General features: G+C 45.8%; 1 pseudogene; it reads left to right on the plus strand.

Moving 5' to 3' along the window:
* Positions 1–21,408: 21,408 nt before the first annotated feature.
* Positions 21,409–21,839, plus strand: LOC143363936 (uncharacterized; annotated as a pseudogene).
* The last annotated feature ends 1,431 nt before the right edge of the window (positions 21,840–23,270 follow it).

The raw sequence follows: 23,270 nt of genomic DNA on the forward strand, positions 1-23,270 counted from the left end.
ACGATACCTCACTCGTTTATCCAAGGTCGCGTCGGTAAATTGTCGCGCATGAAAACTCCACGAAAATGTGGCAATGCTTTACAGATGGCGGTTAATTCGATATCTGTCGTTGTCGCGTCGTCTTTCTTAGAGTTTTTTTTTTTCTTAGCTCTCCTCAAGCCTTTCCCATGCCTGTACGGTGCGAGACGCACCCCGCGACCCTCCATGGCGCGATTGTGTCGCCGGGCTTCCTCCAATTGTTTCTTCGCGGTTTTCGCGGCGTTTATCGCTTTGACTACCCCCGCAGCGCCACCTGTTAATGCTCCTATAGCCGAAAAAGCGTGCAACAGCAGCGGTAGAAAACCACCGCGTTTGGCGGTCGGGAGAATTCGCATTTTCTTGTTCTGCTTCTGCTTCTTCTCCTGCCGTCGTCTCCGCTGTCTCCTCAGACCCATACCTAATTTCGTTTTAGCTTTCATGGCGGTCAACACGGCGGCCGCGGCGACTTTTTCTCCGAACCTCGCGTCTTTGGTCGCTATACGCTGGAGCGCTCGATCCGCTAAAACGTTATCTGCCGCGTGACGATCGTCGAGATCTTTGCGCCGCGAATACGCTACGTCGTGTTCGCGACAGGCCGCATCCTAAGGATTGACTCCCCTATCGCCGCGGGCTAATCGCTTACGCAGTTTCGTACCAGGACCGCAGAACTGATAACCGGGGATGTGCAATTCGATCGGCAACGCGTCTACAGCTCTGTTGAAGAGTCCCTTGCCCGCAGTAGTAGTACACGGACGACGTTTCGCACGCATAGACTATTTTCCAGTCCCACCTTTAAAAATAGATTTTTTCGCAGGGAGGGAGGGGAACAACGACTGATACCGAAGGCGTTCGTGCTCTGGTATAAATACTACACGCCCCTCCCCTCCATCAAATTGATCGGAGTATGCGTTTCGTGAGACAATCTTTAAATATTCGTGTTGTTCCAACGTGTCACGGCGAGCTTGCCGACGACGACGACGACGAGACGATGAGAAAACATGGCTCGTTGCTACCTCGCGACGTACGATGCGTGATAAGCGGACCATCGGGATGCGGTAAAACGAACGTTATGATCAGCCTGCTCGAGAGCGCGAACGGACTACGATTCGCGAATGTTTACGTGTACTCGAAATCGTTGAATCAGTCAAAGTATCGATACTTGGACAAACTGTTCTCGTCCATGGGGGAGGACATCGGCTACTTCGCTTTCGCCGACAACGCCGATGTAATCCCTCCCGCGGAGGCGCTGCCCAATTCGATATTCATCTTCGACGACGTGGCGTGCGACGAACAGGATATAATGAGAGAGTATTTCGCGATGGGTAGACATTCTCGCGTCAATTGCTTCTACCTGGGTCAGTCGTACGCGAGAATACCTAAACATTTGATTCGCGACAACGCCAATTTGTTGATTCTGTTCAAACAAGATGTTACGAACCTGCAACACGTTCATCGGGATCACGTAAACACCGATATGTCGTTCGAAACGTTCTGCGCGTTGTGCGCGAATTGCTGGCGAAAAAAGTATGGATTTCTCGTAATAGATAAAGACAGTCCTGTGAACGGTGGTCGTTATAGACGCGGATTTAACGAGTTTGTCGTACTGTAACGCTCGCAGTTGCTCGGTAAGAGTCGAGAAAGTTGCATCGTGTGTGCTGATTGTAAATCTCTCTCTCTCTCTGGAGAACGATATGTCCTCGAAGGACGGTGCGAACAAGAAGCAACGAGCTTCGATCGCGAAAGAAATAGCAAAGACCGGTGATATTATACGTAAAAAGTATCGCGCGTTGAAACTTGGAATAATGGCCACCGAGACGAATTTGCAAACGACTTTACGGCCAATCGTTGAACCGTTGAAACAGCTGGTACAAAATACTGCTCCTACTACTACAGAATCAACCGATGATGCGCTCTCGAGTATCATGGAAACACCTGCAACCGCGAAAAAACGAGGACATGAATTAAATAAGAAGAAGGGGAAGAAGGGGTCGAAGAAGAAGAGAACGAGCGACTAAGCTGATTTAACGCCACTACCACCGAGACATCTGAAGAAAAAAATTAGTTTTTTCGAGGAGGATGATGATGATGATGATGAAGATGTTAACGAAGATGAAGATGAACCGATGGTACAGCAGCAGCAGCAGCATATCTTCGAGTCGCCCGCAACGAGCGCGGTATCTTTGGAATCGTCGATGCGTAATATTTTTGAGGATCCGGAAACTCATCGGGAGGAAAGCGAACATCTGTCCGAGAATCTCGGACCTTTGGCGCGTGAATACTTGCATAAATTTTTTACCGGGCCGACGAAAAATTCCGACAGCGTGTACGGAGTGTATCTCCGAGATGACAAACTGATGCTCGGAAATAGCACGTTCGATGTGAACAGTAATGACGATATCATCGTTAACGGGGTAGAGTATCGAGGAACTCGCGGTCTTTACGAATTGATATTCAATAGAATACCCGACGAGAGGCTGTACACCGAGGACGATAAGAAAGCTTACAAAAGAATTCTCATTATCACGCATGCGCACCGGCGGGGGAATCAGATAATGGGGAACAAAGGCTACAAGTATAAAAAGATTATAGGACCAATGTTTTCGAGGTCGCAAAGCGGAAGGGGAATGAAAGTTCCAACTCGTATGCGTGTGACCAACAATCCGATCGATTACGTGCATTGGGACGATCCGAACGAGCTCGTCGATCGTCTGAAAACGTCTTCGACGAGTGCCGGCCATTCCGGTCACAACAACGAAGTAATGTCGATAATCGAAGAACTTCGCGAAGCCGGTATAATTATAAATTAACGCGTAGGCGCGCTCGTCGAATCAGTGGCGAGTGAAATGTCCGCTGCATGGTTACGGCTCGTACGGGAAAAATGTCTATCGACAAATTTGGCATGACGTTTCGCGAAGCGAACAAACGCGACGCGACGAACGTTCATTCGATTTTCTATCCAGCGTTTAAAAGTTTCGGGCGCGACAACGCTATATGTTTGAACAACGATGTTGGCGGGGGTGGCGTTAAATCGTACGATGCGAAAGGTGGACGGATCGGACGCGTTGCGGAGCCCCGTGCGAACGACCACGCGACTACCAAATCGTACGTCGACCTCGTTTCGAAACGGGACAACGAAGAAATCGCGTCCTCGCTTAAGAAATATGTAATGAGTCATACGATCTATGACAATGGACATGCAGGAGCATTTAATGCTGAAAAGAAAAGCATTCAGAACGCTGGCCCGCCGCTAAATCTGAACGACGCCGCCAACAAATCGTACGTCGACTCAGGCATCCTAAAAACCATGGTGGCGGTTCAGAAGGACACCATATACATAGTGAAAAGATGGAACAAACGTAGTGGGAATTATGATAACTACTTCGATGCCAAGCGTTGTCGCATATGCTACTTGAGTGAACCCCTAAACAATGAGGATGCGACTAGCAAAGTATACGTGGATACGCTCAACGCGAGCCTAAAGTCCGAGATCCTCGGAAAAATGGTGGAAGAGCTGAAAACCGTTGAAGAGACAACAAAGTCTGAAATACAGACTGAGATACACGATAGCGTTCAACGCGATATCGAAAAACTGTCGGAAGAGCTGAAAACCGTTGAAGAAACGTTAAAGTCTGAAATACAGACTAAGATACATGGCGTTCGACACGATGTTAACTCGAATATGAGATTATACGATTCCAGCATCGATGAGATCAACGCGAAAATCGATAATTTGGATGCGTTGCAAACGCAAATGAGGGAAACCTTGAAGCAGAAAATAAAAGACGAGGTGAACGACATGGTCGAGGATCGACTGACAAATTTCGGAATAAGCTTACAGGAGAGAATTAAAAAATTAATCCGCGAACACACCGATCAGCTTTGAGAGAGTACCTGTACCTGTACCTGTACCTGTACCTGTACCTGTACCTGTACCTGTACCTGTACCTGTACCTGTACCTGTACCTGTACCTGTACCTGTACCTGTACCTGTACCTGTACCTGTACCTGTACCTGAACCTGTATCTGTACCTGTACCTGTACCTGTGCTATCCGTATTATCGATACGATAGCATTCGTTGCTAAAATGACATCAATCGTACCAACCTTGAAAATCTGTTTCTAAAAAACGGTGGAATGGTACCGTTGTACCAACCTTGAAAATCTACCTATTTTTAAAAATGATGTCATCTTCTCCCCACCACAACTTTTTAAAATTATGATTTCCGAATATAAAAATCCCGCTTCGCGAGAATCGTGTCATTGCGTGCGCGTTCACGGTCTTTGAAAAGGATCTACTCTCAATCGTTCGAACAGTAACAGTCATCATGGTGAATCCGAAAGCGGCGGGGACAACGGATCGAATTTTCGATCGCGAGAAAGACGATCCTATCGCGGCGACACCGACGCACGAGGATAACAGTGGCGGTGGCGGCAAGCGTAAAGCCATTCTGTTTGACCGAAACTTTGGGGAAATCATAAATTCGCTCAGTCGACGCATCCTGAACAGAGAAGACTCGTACTTCGACGCCGAGTCTCGACCCATAGAAAATCTGAAAGCTCCTGCCAAGAGAAACGATGCTGCGACGAAGGGCTATGCGGACGATCTCGTCGACAAGAAAGCGATAACACGTACCGGCGGTATCGATGAATTTTTCGATGCGAAGCATCTGCGTATCGGAAATACCGGAACACCGATCGCCATCAACGACTCGGCGACGAAACTGTACGTCGACGCGTGCATCGATTTGGTGAAAACCGCGCTCGCGAACGAATTCCGCCAGAACGTCAAGGACGAGATCGATCGTATTCGTAAAAATCTAGCTCTCGATATCGGGAAACGCATCCTCAATGAGTTGAAGGATATCGAGAAACGTGTGAAACAGCATGAAGAGAAGCTGAACAAGCTCGAGGAGGAAGAAGAAGATAAAATGGAGATATCTTTTAATTATCACACGTACTGTCGCTATAAATTCATCGAAATCGAGGACAATTTGGTAGAAATGATGAAACGCGATCGGAGATCGGATCGCGACAAAATAAGTGCCATAGGGATTCTTGCCGATAAACTCAGCGAAAGACTTTCGATCGTGGAACACGAAATCCATGAAAACTGGGAAAGAAAACTCCTAACCGCGAAGAATCTGCTGCTCGGTAAAATCGATGACGTGAGGGAAACGGTGAATGCCAACAAGTTGCATCGAAGAAGGTTGTCGCTTCTCGAAGAAACCGTGCGGGATATACGCGAAAAACAATCCGATTTAGTCGACGACTATGAGCAAAGAAGACGTTGTGAAGGAGCTGCACGCTCCGGCGAGACGATTCTTCCCCCGTAGACGGGTGATCGTGCGAGGATTCGACGATCTTTGGCAAGCCGATATCGTCGAAGTTCAACAATATGCGCGAGACAACCGGGGACATCGATACATTCTCACGATAATCGATGTATTCAGCAAATATGCGTGGGCGGTTCCTTTGAAGAGCAAAAACGCGAGCGACGTGTGCAAAGCTTTTGCGGCGGCGTTAAAGAGGGATGGCAGGGTGCCGAACAACTTGCAGACCGATATGGGAAAAGAGTTCTACAACGCAACGTTTCAAGAATATCTGAAGAAACGTAACATCAAGCATTATTCGACGTACAGCACCATGAAGGCTTCCGTCGTGGAACGTTTCAATCGCACGCTGAAGAACCGCATGTGGAAATTCTTCTCGTTGAGCGGAAAATACCGTTGGATCGATACGCTTCCCACGCTGATCGATGACTACAACAATCGAAAACATAGCACCATCCGTATGCGACCCGCGGACGTAAACCGCAAAAATGCCAAGCATCTTTTATCCACCGTGTACAGCAACATGAAGATCGCTGGTCCTGCCAAGTTCAAGGTTGGCGATCGCGTACGCGTCAGCAAGTTCAAAACGGTATTCGACAAGGGATACACACCGAACTGGTCAACGGAAATATTTAAGATTACCGCGGTGAAACGAACGAATCCCGTAGCGTACCTCTTGGCCGACTCGAAGGACAACCCGATCGCCGGCGGATTTTACGAGCACGAGATACGCGCTGTCAAATATCCTGACATATACTTGGTGGAAAAAATATTACGTAGAAAAGGAAATAAAATATACGTTAAATGGTTAGGGCTGGACGCGTCGCATAACTCATGGATATCGAAAACCGCTATACTTTAATCGTATTTCCACTCTTATTTTATGTAAGGATACAGCTTTCAAAATAAATTTTAAAATACGCATAATCGTTACGTCAAATTTTATTAATATCCAATCCCACATTTCTAATTCAACGTTTTTTTTTTCTTTATCCCGACCATGCGATATGCTTATCGCGCATCCTCAACCACATTTTTCGCGAGAGAGGAGGGAGACGTCGTTTCATCTCTCACGCATTCTTATAAATTAACCTCGATAGTTTCACGACAAGTTCATCGCAAACGCGTCGTGTAAGAAGCACATCTAGAGTCTTTTGTTCTCAGCGGTTTTTGTCGCATCCTTCTAACGCACGGTAAGTGTAGTAACCTTTTAGAATTAGTATTTAGATGAATCGTATCATTGGTACGAATGGATTTACTTGCGTATTTAGATGAATCATATCACGCACATCATTGACATGGATGGATTTACCGTGGACAAAAATTTCGTCTGCAAAGAACTATCCATCATTGACGTTCACGACGGATCATTCAAATTCGCTGAATTTCGTTTAGACAGAAAATTTTATAATTTATCCAGCGTTGACAAACGGTCGGCACGGTTCGTCAGCGATTCGGTGCATGGAATCCCATTCAAAGATTTCGGTTTTGAAGCTTACCGGCAAAAAGATATACCTGACATTATTAGAAATTTTGTTCGTGGCTACGCGGATCCGGTGGTAGCGTACAAAGGTGGATATTACGAGAAAAATTTTCTTCAAAATTTGAATATATCATCGATAAATTTGGAAACTTTTGGTTGTCCAAAGTATGATAACCTGATTCGCGATCCCGTGTATCAAATTGACCACGACGACGCGTCCTGCCGGCTTCATCGTTGGAAAAACGCTACCGGAAAAACCTATCATTGCTGCCTAAACGAAGTTCGAACATTTCGCGCATGGGTGATCAATTATAAGAAACAGGTATCGTGTAGAATACTCTTATAAGCACTTCTTCACAACGTGGTTCTTACGTAAACTCTTTTTCTTTCCAGCAACATGATTCAAGAAATATGTAAAGAAAAAATTGATTCTCCCGACTACCGCCTCGAACGCGACAGACTAAAAAGTTTTCAAAACTGGCAGTTTTCTCACATCGTCAAACCCGAAGATCTCGCGGCCGCAGGATTCTACTGCTCGAACGAAGCGGACCGCGTAGAATGTTTCGAATGTGGCATAGAACTGTATCTATGGGAACAGGATGACGATCCCATGACGGAGCATCGCACCTGGTCGAGATTCTGTCGACACGTTTGCGGACTAGATTGTGGCAACGTTCCGATAGGAGCCGATCCCACTGCGATGGCAAACCCATCGCCCCCTCGCGGCGTAGACGTATGCGGTTATCGCTAAGCCCTACTCGTCGAAGGTAAAAATAAATCAAATAATTATGTACGTGCGCGCGTTACAAATAATTATATACGTGTGTTACAGGGAAACGATCGAAGATTGGAATGCATGGTTTATTACAAAATCGTTCTACGATACAGTTGGAATACAGTTGGAATATATAGCATAATACGATAAACAGCAATCTGAAAAAACATTTTTAGTTTTTAATCTTACACGCATGTAAAACTTTATATTTGAATAAATTTAATTCGTCAAAAACTTACCATTCGAATAATCTCCTTATCGCTACAATAAACTCCTCGTCCCAGTCTTCTGCTTCGCTCATCCATTTCTTGATGGCGCGACGCCAAGACCGGGCAAAGATCATCCTATCCATGCCCGTCTGTGGAAAAAATATTTTTTTTCACTTACGCGAAACAAACGATGCACTTCGATACAAAACGATGCACTCACCAATCCCGCCGCTGCCTCCTCCAACGGCTGACCGTCATCGATCATCGCACACCGACGTTTTGAAATTGATACCAACATTCTCGATACTACTTTCGCTGCTTGAAAAACACAACTGGAAATGCGTGTAGCTGTGAACCACCTTCTATTTAAACACGTCTCTCGAGCGATAAAATGTATCGCGCAAATGCAATTAACAAAAGGATGTGGTTCTCTAATGGAATAAAAAACAGCGCGATAATGAAAAACCGTTGGAGCTATCGCAAAAGTATGCGGTTCTGTCTGAGAGAGAGAAAGAGAGATCCTCTCATCAAAAATGCAACAGCTGGAAGACGTGGAAGGGAAACGACCTATCCAGATAAATATATCGCAACCTTCAAGGCCGAATGACATTGTAGAATTTCATAACACGGTTACAATGAGTGCTGACAACATCTGGATGCAGCGATAAGAAAGCCGGCATAATAAAAATGGTTGCTCGCAAGAGCTAAACAATCTCCTGCCAAATATAATAAAAATGGCCGTCCGCAAGAGCTAAACAATCTCCCGCCAAATATAATAAAAATGGGCGTCCGCAAGAGCTAAACAATCTCCCGCCAAATATAATAAAAATGGCCGGCGGCAAGAGCTAAACAATCTCCCGCCAAATATAATAAAAATGGCCGACGGCATAATGGCCGCCGGCGGAAATGATAAGGCAGCGATAACGTCACGCCCCGCGCGATAAGGTAGCGATGACGCCACGCCCCGCGCGATTACCCCCCGCACCTCGCTAGAAAATGACCCCCCTCGCCTATTGAGTTAGAACCGGCATAGACTACCTACTCACTACCTGTGTCCAGGGGCAATAAATACTGCCTTACCTGCGTCGATAGGTTTACGCGTTGGCCAGAAGCCTTCCCACTCGTGAATTTCGAGGCCAAAACTGTGGCGCGTGCCTTTGTTTCGGGGTGGATAGCACGTTTTGGGACACCGGCGAGAATTACCACCGATCAGGGCCGGCAATTCGAGTCCCATCTTTTCAAGCAATTAAATGCATTGCTTGGGTGCTCGCACCTGAGGACTACCGCTTACCACCCCGCAGCAAACGGTCTAGTGGAACGCTTCCACCGACAGTTGAAGGCCGCGATAAAGTGTCGCGCCGACGATCGGTGGACCGATGCGTTGCCTGCCGTTCTGCTGGGTATCCGCGCCGCGCACCGCGACGACCTTAAGTCATCCGCGGCCGAGTTAGTTTACGGCGAAAACATACGCTTGCCAGCGGAGATATTCAGCGACGAGCCGATCGGAGTATCCGATCCGGCGGAATTAGTACACCAGCTCCGCGAGCATTTTAGAGACATACGACCGGTGAACGGATCACGTCACGGACAGAGGAGGATTTTTGTATTTAAGGACTTACAGACGACATCGCACGTCTTTATTAGAACAGACGCGGTGCGAACTCCTCTACAAAATCCTTATGACGGTCCATTCCCAGTCGTATGTCGAAACAAGAAAACTTTCGTAGTGCGGGTTCGAGGCAAAGAGACTACCGTCTCAATTGACAGGCTCAAACCCGCCTATATATTAAATAACGACATAGACGAGAAACGCGACCAGAATCATGTCAAAGTTCCGGATAAACCACAAGCTGGTACGCGAGAATTCGTACATACTCGTTCGGGTAGGCGAGTATGTTTCCCCGACCGCTTACAGGTCGGATTCTAACGCTTGTAAATAGTCGAGATAAGTTTTTTGTATATAGTAGTTTTAGGTCTAAACGTAAGTTAGTTTATGTAGGATAAGTAGAATTAGGTAACGTTTGCACTGGTAAGGGGGTGATGTAGCGTCCGGTCGCACGCACACAAAAGAGTCTTTCTTTAAGAGACGAACTGAAGGGCACTTGAAGCGGACCCAACGGTCTATCGACACTTGGGTCAAGCATGGGTGGCCCGGAGGAAAGTCCCATCATCTTCTCCGATCACCTCGCCGTTCCGAAAACAAACACGCCAAGGGCGGAAGGAACGGGGATGAGACGAAGAAAAAGAACAGCTCTGATTGGAAGGACCCAAAGCGTGGGTTAGCCAATCAGGGTTGTTTAGGATTTTTACCAGGGCAAACGAAGGCGTTAGAATTAAGTTGTACAGGACTTTCGAGGAGTCAGTCAGAAGTCGTGGCGAGATACACTTCGGATTAGTAGACAGTCGTCGAGCGTTGTTCGAAGACACCTCGCGTAAATTGTACAGTCGCGAACACTATATGTACATTTAGAGATTAAATTGAGTTCGCCAGCAAGTGTAGTTGATGATAAATAGACCCTACCCACAGGGTCTACTCGCGGATTGGTTCGCGTTAGTGTCTGGTCGCGGATTGGCTCCTGCTTGAGTCACCATCGCGAGCTCGCGACGGAACGCGAGAATCGTAGTTTCGTCGCAGGGTATAGAATTGAACTGAGGTTCTTAATGAATTTCCCGTAATAGTTTACGAAACCAATGAATGATCGCACTTCTGATACATTGCGGGGTGTAGACATTTTCTCTATAGCATCTATCTTTTTACGGTCTTCATGTATACCGTCCTTATCTATAATGTAACCGCAATATTCAATTTGATTTGTAAAGAAAGTACTTTTCTCTAGATTAATCTTGATATTGTGTTCATGTAATCTCTGAAAAACTAAATCTAGTCTATGTAAGTGTTCTGCATCACTTGTCCCCGTAATTTTTATATCATCGAGAAAGACTGTAAATCCGGGTATATCTCGCAGAATATTTTCAATTTCTCGCTGCCATATGGCTGGAGCAGAAGCAATCCCGTTCATTAATCTAGTCGGTCTATACTCGGTGTGTTTAGCGTAAGTAATGCCTGATCTTCTTTCCGAACTTGTAATTGTAAATAAGCTTGTCGGAGATCAATTTTTGAAAAACTAGTTCCACCTGCCATTTGTGCGAATAGTTCATCAATTGTAGGTAATGGGTGATCGTCTACCGTTAGATTTAGATTTAATGTGACACTGTAGTCACCACAGATTCTAATATTCCCTTCTTTCTTTAAAATAGGCACTGTGGGTGTAGCCCATTCCGACGTATTGACTTTCACTAAGATCCCTGCTGCTTCTAAATTTTCGATTTCCTTCTCAACTAGTGGTAATAAATTGAAAGGAACTGTACGATGTTTTACGAATACAGGGTTTGCATTATCTTTTAGTGTTAATCGTGCCTGCCTATTCTTAATACGATCTAAACCAGGTTCTAGAATCTCTTTGTATTTATGTAATATCGTATTTAATTGGACTTTTCTGTCGCTAGCATTAAACGTATGTACTGTACACTGGTTTAAAGAAATTTCACGCAGTTCTGTATGGGTTATCAATTGGCGTAACCATTCACGCCCTAGTGATGATGCTCTTTCAATGTTGGTAAGATAAATATTTAATTTACGTTCTGTATTACCGTATTTGACGCGTACCGTAATATAACCTACTGAATCGAACGCATTATTACAATATGTAATTAATTTTAAAGTCGTAGCGTGTATGTACGCTGCACCGCTGTCTACTTCAAATTTTACTATTTTATCATTTACCTGCAATTTTGCAAAGAATTTATCGCGGTGTTCCACTTGTTCTTGCTGTAATATTTTTCTACTGGACCTTGTATGCAGTATTTCCTCGATGTAATTTGTGTGTCCCTTACTTTTAAAACAGACTGATTGGAGATGCCCTCGGTACAGCAGTACATCGCACCTTTGGATTCGTGATTTTCGGCGTTACGAGGTAAAGTCTTCCGCGACGCGAATTACCGCCGTGACACTAAGACGCTAGCAGGGCCAACGCGAAATAATTATTTAAAAGGAAGCCTGATCGGCACTTACCACTCGGTACAACTGCTTCTCGGTTCAAGACACGGTAGCTACCCTTTCATGAGCTGGATCGGCAGCGACGCAAAAACTTCTCTAAATTAGGCAACTGTTAAGCGACTAGTTCGTACTAAGGCCAACGACACAGTGACCTACTTCGCGATGGCTCGCTAACGCGGAAGCGAGGCGTCCCCCACTTTCCTGACTTTTCCTGCTCCCACGCGACGCTCGGACCTATCGCTAATGCTCGCGCGGCAGGGCTGCACCCGACGGTCCGGACCCTATGGCATTCGACTTATTTGCTAAATCTTTGTCGATGATCCCCGATGATTGGCTGTGTCGGATTCTGGCTGCTTTTCCCCCTGCTCTTCTCCCTGTTTCCATTTTTTCGCCCGTATGTCTGCCTGTAATATGTTGATGGCAGCAACATTTGATGATCCTTGGTCACATACAGTGGCAACAACTTCTAATCCAGGTTTCTACACTGCTTTCACGATGTCCTTGATGCAGAATATTAATTGTGGCGTTTTCGTTTGGCCGTCGCAATAATTGTAGGAAATGGGCATTTTCCACCCACTCTACAGTCCTCTTAACATGAAGACAAGGGCGTGATCGGCAAATCTTGAAGTTCTTCTTCTGCCTCAGTCTTCGAAGCCTACTATCTTTCCCTTACTAATGTCGTAGTCAACGTGAGGTTTTAATGACATTTTGTCCCACATTAACACGCACAACTTTTCTTCAGCGCTCATGGTATCCGCTGCGACTGCGTAGATGTGTCATCACAACTTGTGATACTCCAGTCTCGACTGGAATTTTCCTTAACATTTTCTTTAGTGTATTTGCACTTGGCAAATTACACAGTTTCCACGTGAATACGGGGTCCTCCCGGCGGTGCGAGACGGTAAAGAGAGCCTTCTGCTCGGGCGCCAGGCACCGAAAGGGTGCCACGCGAAATGCAGATCTCTGCGTACCGCGAGATGGGTGGAAAGCGCGAAAGGGTTGGGGTTCGGACGCTGGGATAGCGGGGACAGCTCTCACGGCATAGCGGATCTCGCGGGGCGGAAATAATAACGTGAGAAATGGGCTCAAATCATATATTTTGGGTCAAGTTTACAAAACCGCGGCTACGAGGTCGCACCCGAGAGCCCGCGTTCTTCATACAAATTTGCAATAGGGTGGTCGTGTCGCAGCGCGAAGTGGTCAGAGTTAGTAAAAATCTCCGCGCTCGTGCGGTAGTTCGGCACGAGAAAATCGCGCTCGCAAGAGCGAGATTCGGCGGGACGCAGGTGGACGGCGCAATTACAAAAGACTGTCGTGATAAACTCCGGAACGCTACGGTCGCGGAGGTGGTCGACAGGCGGCCCGCGATGTCGCTGGCCCGCGAGGGCAGGCGGATTCGTACCGGACGTCCAACCGACGGAGGGCGTTCCGCGACGCGATCCGATACAATACTCGGCGAACGAACCTACGGTAACCGGCGCGAGAGAACGCAAGCGACGGTAAACGAGAGCGACGCGAACGACTGCAACTTGCAGCGACTGCGACTCCTCCGAGGAGAGACTTCCGTATCTTGTTCCGTCGGGAAACTACGGCACCGCTCAAAGCACCGACGGCTCGGCGCGAGCAATCTTTGCAAAGCGGGAAGCGCCTCGTCACACGAAATGTGGAGAACGAGACGGGATGGCAACGAGTCCGCTCACCGACCCACGAGCTCGCGAAGTCGCGAGGGCGCGGGGCCGACGTCGTACACTCGTGGCGTTCTCCCGCGAACTTTGCGAACCAACTCGCGAGATTCTATGAAAGGGCCAAGAGCGTGGACCACTGCGTGGACTTACCGTACTCCGCTGGTTCGTTTGACGGGCCTCGCTTTGGGCGCTTTTTCCGGCTGGTGTATGCCTCGGAATCCGGTAATTCTCGTACGCTCTGTCGGCGTGGCGGACTGATCCCCGCTGGTGGAACGGCGCGAAGAATTCGCCGGTACAAACGGCACCAACCATGCGAGACGCGATTCCCGATTCGAACGTTCGCAATTTTACAATCTTGGCGCAGCCCGGTACGTTACCTCACGCTAAGTCGGTAGTTACCGCGACAGTGGTCCGTCGCTCGACGGAATCGGGACGATGGGGTCCTCGTCATCCCCATTCTAATTGCTAGTCCTTATGTTTCCTGCTTGGGCGAGCTTCGCACGCGGAAGTCACGAAATTCAGGACCGTGCCCACGACAGGTCCTTGGGCTCCGGGCCCTACGCGAAAAACCTTCCGGTCGCTCTTCGCGGCCGGGAAAAAGGGGGTCCGATCTACGATCTCCCCGGATACGGCACGCCTACACCACCCACGCCGAGGCCGCTTTGTAAGTGGCGGGGTGAGGAGGCGGCAGAACCGCGAAATTAATTGTCGGATGTTCGACGGGGCCTCTGTCCTGCTTCGTCGCCTCCAGGTTGTCTGGCCCGGGTGCTGCGTTCCATCTCCATAGAGCCTATGCACAAGACTTTGCGTTTCCCCGTAATCGGCCATAGTTTGTCGTGGGAGTTCCCGCGAAGCGAGGCGCCCTTCTAAGCCTCCCGGAATCCGTTGGTGCGTCGTGCACGTCCCTGGAACTCGGCCGTGCTCGGCGCGCGCGAAAAGTCTTAGCCATCGATCGAAAATCGATACGGAAGCTCCTCGGGGAGCACTTCCAAACCTCACGAGCAGTCGTTTATCGCAAAATTCGGCGTCCGATCCCTCCGCTATTTCGCAACGGGTGGGACAGTGACGCTGCAAAATTTTGCATTTCTTTGTCTCTATAATTTCTTCTCCAATTACGAGCTAAACGTGCGCGCCCGCGACGGCAATCTCTTGCACAGGAGTGAGCGTTCCGCGAGCCGTATTCTTGCCCGAGCTATTCCGCCGCGAAATTTCTAACTCGCTCGCGTGCGAACAGTAACTGACTATTTCTTTCGTGCACGTCCCACCGTTACACCTGCAATTCCCGTCCCGAACGACGGAACAAAATACAAAATGTAAAATTAGAATTAATATAGGTACGGATATTTGTGATCATGAATCTATTAGTATTTCACTCGCCGGTGTAATTGCGACCTTCGATTGCAATCGTTTTTTGAACAACTCTTCATATGCGCTGTATTGCGCTTGTATTATCTTCATTCCTTTTGGCGTCCATAAACAGAATAGAGCATTTTGTCTATTTGTTATGTGCAATTGTCCTTGCACTTGATGATAGTAATGGTGAGTTTTATTCATTTTATCACCCTGAAAAATGCGTCGTATCGCATAAAACTTCTCCATTGCTTCATCGAGAGTTAAATCCCGATCGGGAGTTAAAAGCCGAATATGGACACTTTATCTCGACGATTGTATCGTCTTGTACAAGTCCATCTGGTGTCGTACCTAAGTAAGGCGCGACAGAATCTATGAACAGCCAACACGGTAGAATAGAGATTCCTAATTCTATTTCCATTTGTCTCAGGGCGTTCATCTCGTTTTCCTTTCCGTATTGTACGGCTGGCAGACTTTCGATTTGTGGGTTCATCACAGTTTCAAACAACTTGCTCGTGATATAGTCTTTCGTAATCGGCATACTGGGCCGAAATTGGATGCTGTTAATAATTTCTTCCTATAGGCCATCCATCTTTCGCTGTTCCCTTGATTACGAGTTTCAGCCTCGACCGTGTGTCGCATCGATTGCCACTCGAGGAGCGTTACCATGTGTCTCTCACATTCAGAAACATATACTGTCTCCTCCATGTCTGGTTTTGCCGCACTGGGGCCATAATCCTTGTCGCATTGTTGTTTCTCCTGTCGGAAGGAGGATGCTTTCTTTCGTGCTCTATATTCAATTTCCTTTTCCATTTCACGCTTACATCGATTTTCCAACTGTTTTACGATTGTTGTCGGTTCTTTGCTCATTACAGCACTCAATCGACTAAACGTTTCTTTTGTGTTGAATTGGACGACAGCAGCAGAGGTTCTACCTTGATAAGAACCTCTTTGTCCATAGTTTACTCGTTTCCCTGCGATGAATTTCGCTATTATATTATTAAAGCACTCTACGGCGTTATTATTTGTTCGGCTTCGAGACGTGACTGTAGCCTTATAGCCTCATTTGTCACGCCCATCCCTCACGCCCTTGTCATCTTCAAGGCCCGTGAGGGTCTGAGACACGCGTTCGCAGCCCCTTGGGCAATCTGGTACAGACCAAACACGGGTCCCACTGTTTCAGAAATACGCAATTTCTAAAGGGTACCGGACGTAGAGTACTTAGGAGTCTCGTGTTCAAGGTCTGAACCCGACTGTCGTCCATCCACTTTGGACAAGGGGCCATAAATTTGCACAACCATGTGCAGGCCACTCGAGTCTCTTCGTCACGCTGCACCGGGGTCCCGTCGTTCGAAAATTTCCCAAAGTTTCTGTGATTGACCAGGGGGTAAGGACTTCCACCTCCACCGTGGAGGACTGTCCGGAAGATCCGCCTCCCTCAGGTCAATCAACGAATGGGGACGAGTCTTTCGGGATTTTCGGGCCCATCCCTTGAAAGAGTTGGACACCAACGAGGTGGCCAGAAAACGGACCCCGGATCAGTCTGTCTGAGTCTTCCGTTCATATCAAACGATCGTACAGCAAACGCAGCAGTCATTCCGTTATTATCAGACTTTCGCAATCGTATGCAGCCACAGCACTTTCAATCGGATCCCGTTACCCAATATTAAATTGGCGGGTAACTTTTCGGCGACACGGGTACGCGACGCGTTCACAACGGTGAATCCGAGCCTTACTCTCGATTTGTTCGGGGTCAGAGTATTTGCTACAAAAGTAAGCCAATTTCTGACACTCTTTGTGTTCACCGAACAAGCGACTTGGCACGTTTCTCAGATCTATTTTTAAATTTAATTTGGTCTGATAATCTCAGCTTTTCTTTGAAGCGATGTTCTGCAGCTTTCTTTACACCAGTGCGCAGACACCAGTGCGCAGAAATTCCGCAAAAGATGGTTGGTGCATTCAATTTTCCGCACTTGTACCATGTACTCTTTATACGGATCGTTCTCCAAGATCTTTTTATAGACGCTGCTATCACCGTCGGCAACCAAAATGTTGTATATTAGGCCGTGCATTTCTACGCTACATTGGAATCCTTCCACAATAGCAGCACTTTCCATACCCGTCGAACTCTGATCGCGACCCCAGTTTTTGAAGCAGCGATGCTCCCGTGCCACTTCCTTCTTTTTAGCTGCTGCGTGGCAAACGAAGCAGAATTATTTTTTTACACCGAGGTGTAGAACGTTCTTCGTGTAATGTCCAACGATGGCTCCTACACCAGAAAGGGAATTATACTCGCCGCCACGATATGACCTCTTCATCCAGCTGCCATCTGCAACTACCGGAATGAATGGTATATTACATCCTGGATGTACGTTGCCTCTTGCTATGGCTAATTCCCTCTCATGTCTTCCAGCATCTTCCATTTCTCGTTGTGCAGCCACTTCGAAGGCATCGATTATTTCGTCGTGGCATTTTCGGTATAAATGCTTAGACATGCACGACATATTCATGCCACATATCATTTCTTCCAGCTGTCTATATCCGCCTCCTGTCAGTATTGTTGCGGAAACTGCGCTGTGATTGATATCCATGGCGTCATTATTTTCTTGAATACATCGTATGCGCTCCTTGTGATTGCACATCTGGCATTGCACGTGATAGATTTTCTCTAGTCCGTTTTGCGTCCGTTTGTGTGATTCTTCCACAATTTCTTCTACAATTTCTTCTACAATTTCAGTGGATAATTTGAATGCAATGAATGTTGAGATAAATGCTGATTTGCTCTCCATTATGCTTTTATATAGCCTACCAGAAAGTTTTGAGAATTTCAGGTGTGCGATTGAATCAAGGGACAATCTACCCGATGCAGAAACGTTAAAAGTAAAAATTCTGGAAGAAAATGAGGCAAGGAAGCAGAAAATGAATGAGGGTACAGCAGGAGCTATGATGGCAGGTCCGAGCTGGAAAAAGAGCACGAGCCCAGCAAAACCATGGAAACCAAAAGTATTCAGGGATAATAATTTGACCAAAGAGACGAGAGAGGAGGAGACAAAGGAATTGTGGATAGGGTCTATTTATCATTCTACACTTTGCTGGCGAACTTACTTTAATGTCTATATGTACACGTATTGTTCGCGACTGTACAATTTTATGCGTGGTACCTTCGAACAACGCTCGACGACTGTCTACTTAATCCGAAGTATATCTCGCGACGACTTCTGACTGACTCTTCGAAAGTCCTGTACAACTTAATTCTAACGCCTTCGTTTGCCCTGGTAAAAATCCTAAACAACCCTGATTGGCTAACCCACGCTTTGGGTCCTTCCAATCAGAGCTGTTCTTTCTTCGTCTCACCCCCGTTCCTTCCGCCCTTGGCGTGTTTGTTTTCGGAACGGCGAGGTGATCGGAGAAGATGATGGGACTTTCCTCCGGGCCACCCATGCTTGACCCAAGTGTCGATAGACCGTTGGGTCCGCTTCAAGTGCCCTTCGGTTCGTCTCTTAATTTATGACGGTCTCAGTTTGCTATTGAGGACTTTGGGACAAAACTCTAATAAACATACTTCGACTAGGTCTGGAAAATGTCCACTCAAAAATAGCTTCGTCGAACGAGAGTCGTAAATTGCGTTGGCCGTTTGCACGAAAGAAAGACTCTTTTGTGTGCGTGCGACCGGACGCTACAGAATCTAAGGTATTTCCACACAATAAAGTATAATGAGATGTTTTAAGTGCAATAAAATAGGGCATATAGCGGCAAGATGTCACACTAATTTAAATTATAAAAATAAGCATAAGGCAAATACGGTAGATGATCTCTTTTATATAAACCCGCCTAATTTAGGGGAGAATAAAGTAAATTATATTAACCAAAGAAGCAATCAATGGTGCTTAGATAGCGGGTGCACAACCCATTTATGTAAAGAAAAGGGCAAATTCAATAACATTATTGATGTACATAACCAAAATTTAAATTTAGCCAGTAAAGCATCGACGGAGGCCAAGGCAAGAGGTGATGTGATCTTAAGAGTTACGAATGGAAGATCGGAAAGATCAGTTAGCCTGCAAAACATATTGTTCGTTCCTGACCTTCGTACAAATCTAGTCTCTGTTAGCAGAATCACAGAGAGAAATCACGAAGTAACATTCAAGAAAGATATAGCCATAGTGAAAAGTAACGAAGGAGAGATCAAAATGATTGCTGATAGAGTGGGTAATCTATATTATATAAGAGAAGGAAATGAATATGCAAATAGAGTATCAAGCAAAGAAGAATCAGAAATTAAATTATGGCATGATCGAATGGCTCACTTGAATGTAAGAGATTTGACACAACTGATGAAAAATGAAGTTGCTATTGGAAGAAAAGTAACCAAAGAAGAGAGTATTAAGGAATGTAAGATATGTTTACTAGGCAAGCAACACCGAGAGCCTTTCAAAGGTCAAAGAGAGCCATGTTCAGAACTTCTAAGAATAGTGCATACTGACATATGTGGTCCAATGAGAACCTCATCAAAAGGGGGTGCTCGATATTTTATTACATTCATAGATGATCACTCTAGATGGTGTCAAAATCTACTCAAGAGAAAAAGTGATTGCCTGGATGCATTTAAGAGATATAAAAAGTTGGTCGAAAATCGAAAAGAAAGAAGGATTAAAATTCTACAATCTGATAATGGACGTGAGTATTGCAATTATGAATTTGCAAGATATCTGGAGGAAAATGGGATTCAAGCCAGGAGAACGACAGTATATACTCCTGAGCAAAATGGTGTAGCTGAAAGGAGAAATCGAACAGTAGTCGAAGCAGCCAGATGCATGCTCATACAGTCGGGATTACCATTGTCATTTTGGGGAGAAGCAGTGATGACAGCAAATCACATAAAAAATAGATGTCCAACGAAGGCACTTAAAGGAAGAATTCCATTTGAAATCTGGATGGGAAGGATGCCGAATTTAAGATATATGCAAGTATTCGGAACAAAGACATATGCATTCGACAAAACCACAAACAAAGGAAAGTTTGAGGAAAGATCAAAGGAAGGAGTGTTCATAGGATACTCAGACGAAGTCAAAGGATATCGAATCTGGTTAAACAAAGACCAAAAGGTAGTCATCTCAAGAGATGTAAAATTCATTGATGAGAAAGGCGATAAGCAGGAAGTAGGAGATTTCTATTCAGAGAAACAAGATGGTAATGACTTACAAATACATGAGAAGCAAGAAACTGTGATCGAAAATTATCGAACAGAAAATTAAGAAGAAAATGGAGATGAAAGTAACATAAATGCCGAAAAAGAAGGGAATGCTACTGACAAGCGATTACCCGGTAGACCGAAAACAATCAGGTCTGGTAAACCTGGACGGCCAAGGAAGTCGTATCGGACATTAAACTCAAACGCACAGAATAATAATGAAGACAGTGTAGAGCGGGATTTGGAGAGTATGGAATTTGAAGATGAGGTATTCCAAGACGCTGCAGGATTCATTGAAGTCAACCTGGAGGAAGCCATAAATTGCAAAAAAAAGCTGAATGGGAAGATGCCATAATACTGGAATTTAAACAATTAATAAAGAACAGAACATGGCGCATTGTCGATCGAACGGAAAATAAGAATGTTGTCGGATGCAAAATTGTATTGACCAATAAAACAAATGCGGACGGAAGCTTGGAGAGAAGGAAAGCTCGACTAGTAGCGAAAGGTTACAGCCAACGTGTAGGCATTGACTATAAGCAAACCTTCGCACCCGTTGCCAGACTCGGCTCCGTGAGAATAATTTCTGCTTTATCTGCTCGATACGAGATGGAGATACACCAATTGGATGTAACTGCAGCCTTCTTAAACGGAGATTTAGAGGAGGAGGTGTTCATGGAGGTTCCAGAGTATTTAAATAAATTTCTTGAAAGAATTGTACTCCAGGAGGGAGAAAGAGAGCATTTAGGTAAGTTAGCAAAAAATATGTTCCAAGAAATAAACAAAGGGAACAAGGTGTGCCGATTAAATCGGGCAATATACGGGTTGAAACAAGTTGGAAGGCAATGGAACATTAAATTAGACCGTAAGTTAAAAGATTTTGGATTGAAACCAATAGCTAGCGATCCGTGTGTCTATTTTAAAAGAATTGCAGAATCCTTGATAATTGTTTTGATATATGTCGATGATATTCTAATTGCGTCAAATAGTAAAGAATCTATAAATATGTTTAAACTGTATTTAATGAATATATTTGAAGTTAGAGATTTAGGTAAAGCAAGGTATTGTCTGGGGATAGAAATTGCACAGAAAAATGGACGAGTTACTCTGTCGCAGAGGAAGTATACAGAAGAGATTCTGAAACGATTTGGCATGGAGAATGCCAAAACGATTGACACTCCAATAGATGTAAATGTCAAGCTTAAAAAAAAAACGATGACGATGATGAGGATGGCATGCCCAGAAATGAGCCTTATCGGGAACTGGTTGGAGCATTAATGTACTTGGCGGTCGCGACTAGATCCGATATAATGAGAACGGTAGCAGGTCTGGCTCAATTCTCAAATTGTCACAAGCGATCCCACTGGGTAGCTGCGAAGCGGGTCCTAAGGTACCTGAGGGGAGGATGTAATGTAGAGCTGACATACGAGAAGGACAGCCTACCGTTGATGGGCTACACCGATGCAGACTGGGTCTCATGCATAATTGACAGAAAATCGTACACGGGGTACGCGTTTATCATGAGTGGAACCGTCATAAGTTGGAAGTCACAGAAGCAGAAGACGGTAGCATTGTCATCAACCGAAGCAGAGTATATGGCAATAGCTGAAGCTACGAAGGAGGCCATGTACCTCGGCAGGTACCTACAAGAATTAGGATTTGTATGTGAAGTATTATTATTCAGCGACAATCAAGGCGCAAACTTACTTGCGAATAACGCGATCTATCACAGTCGATCTAAACACATCGACATAAGATATCATTTCGTTCGCGAAGCATTGAGAGAAAACAGGCTTACACTAGAATATGTTCCGACTGATAAAATGCTTGCTGATGTGTTAACGAAAGGACTGAATAGAATTAAGCATAATTCATGTATGTTAGGATTAGGTCTAAAGAAATCAAATTTGTAATTAGATGTAATACTTTGAAAACGCACACATTAAGGAGGGAGTGTTGAAGTTATACTATGTATTATACAAATTGTAATGCGCGCGTTTTACGAGTCGAGGCTCACAGATGACAACGACATCTGTGCGGTGTATTTAAGGGCCAGTTTTCCTACGTGGCCTCGAGTCGCCACGCTCCAAACAGGAACTAGGAGAAGCTTCCTAGCGATCTTCACGCTACAAACGGCCGCTATGAGAAGCTCAAATGACAGTGTGTGTGCCGTGTGCGTGTGCCATGGTATGCCCCACACAACGCTAGATCCGCAAGAACGACAAAGATTGCAAGGGTTCGGGAGGCGGCAAATCATTGTTCGATAATGCAAAGATGGGGCTTTCCAGGGGTGAAAAGCGTTAGATAAAAGATAAATCTAGAGCGCTCGCGAACGAACAGGTCCTACTTTTGCGTTTTCTAGGCGTAATTTGCAATATTCGGCAGAATGTAGATATAAGGACACATTTTCTTAAATAACCGGGTTCTTATTGAGAATGTTGACGGCGAGCGCTCTAGCGGTGACATATACAATGTCAATGCAACGCCTATTATATTGTATAATTACGTATTAAACAAAGGATTTGCCGCCCCCGAAAAACCATCCCACAGCTATTATTTTGCTCAAATATAGTTCCGGCATTTTTCGCTACGAGCTCTGTATTCTCTTTCCGATCATTGTCGTCGTCAGCAGTCACTATGCTCGAATGAGAGTTGTGCGGCACACTCACACACCGCCAGGTCAACGTGTACGTGTACCGATGAGAATAGCAGGATCCGGGATGCCGCGAATCATTCCTCGATAATGCAAAGATGGGGCTTATCAGTAGTCAAAAGCGCTAGATAAAAGATAAATCTAGAGCGCTCGCCATCAAACAGGTCCGACTCTTGCATTTTCGAGCAACATTTTGCATTATTCGGTCGCATGATGCCTGTCAGAGAGGCGATCTGAGCACGCGTGGCCGACAACGTAAACAACGGCGCTGCCGTAGCTTCGTTCGAACAGCCGTGCCTCGGCACACTCACACACCGCCAGGTCGACGTGTACGTGTACCGATGAGAATAGCAAGGGTCCGGGATGCCGCGAATCATTCCTCGATAATGCAAAGATGGGGCTTATCAGTAGTCAAAAGCGCTAGATAAAAGATAAATCTAGAGCGCTCTCCATCAAACAGGTCCGACTCTTGCATTTTCGAGCAACATTTTGCATTATTCGGTCGCATGGTGCCTGCCG

Source organism: Halictus rubicundus, unplaced genomic scaffold (assembly GCF_050948215.1).
Source record: "Halictus rubicundus isolate RS-2024b unplaced genomic scaffold, iyHalRubi1_principal scaffold0177, whole genome shotgun sequence".
NCBI classification, from domain to species: Eukaryota; Metazoa; Arthropoda; class Insecta; order Hymenoptera; family Halictidae; genus Halictus; species Halictus rubicundus.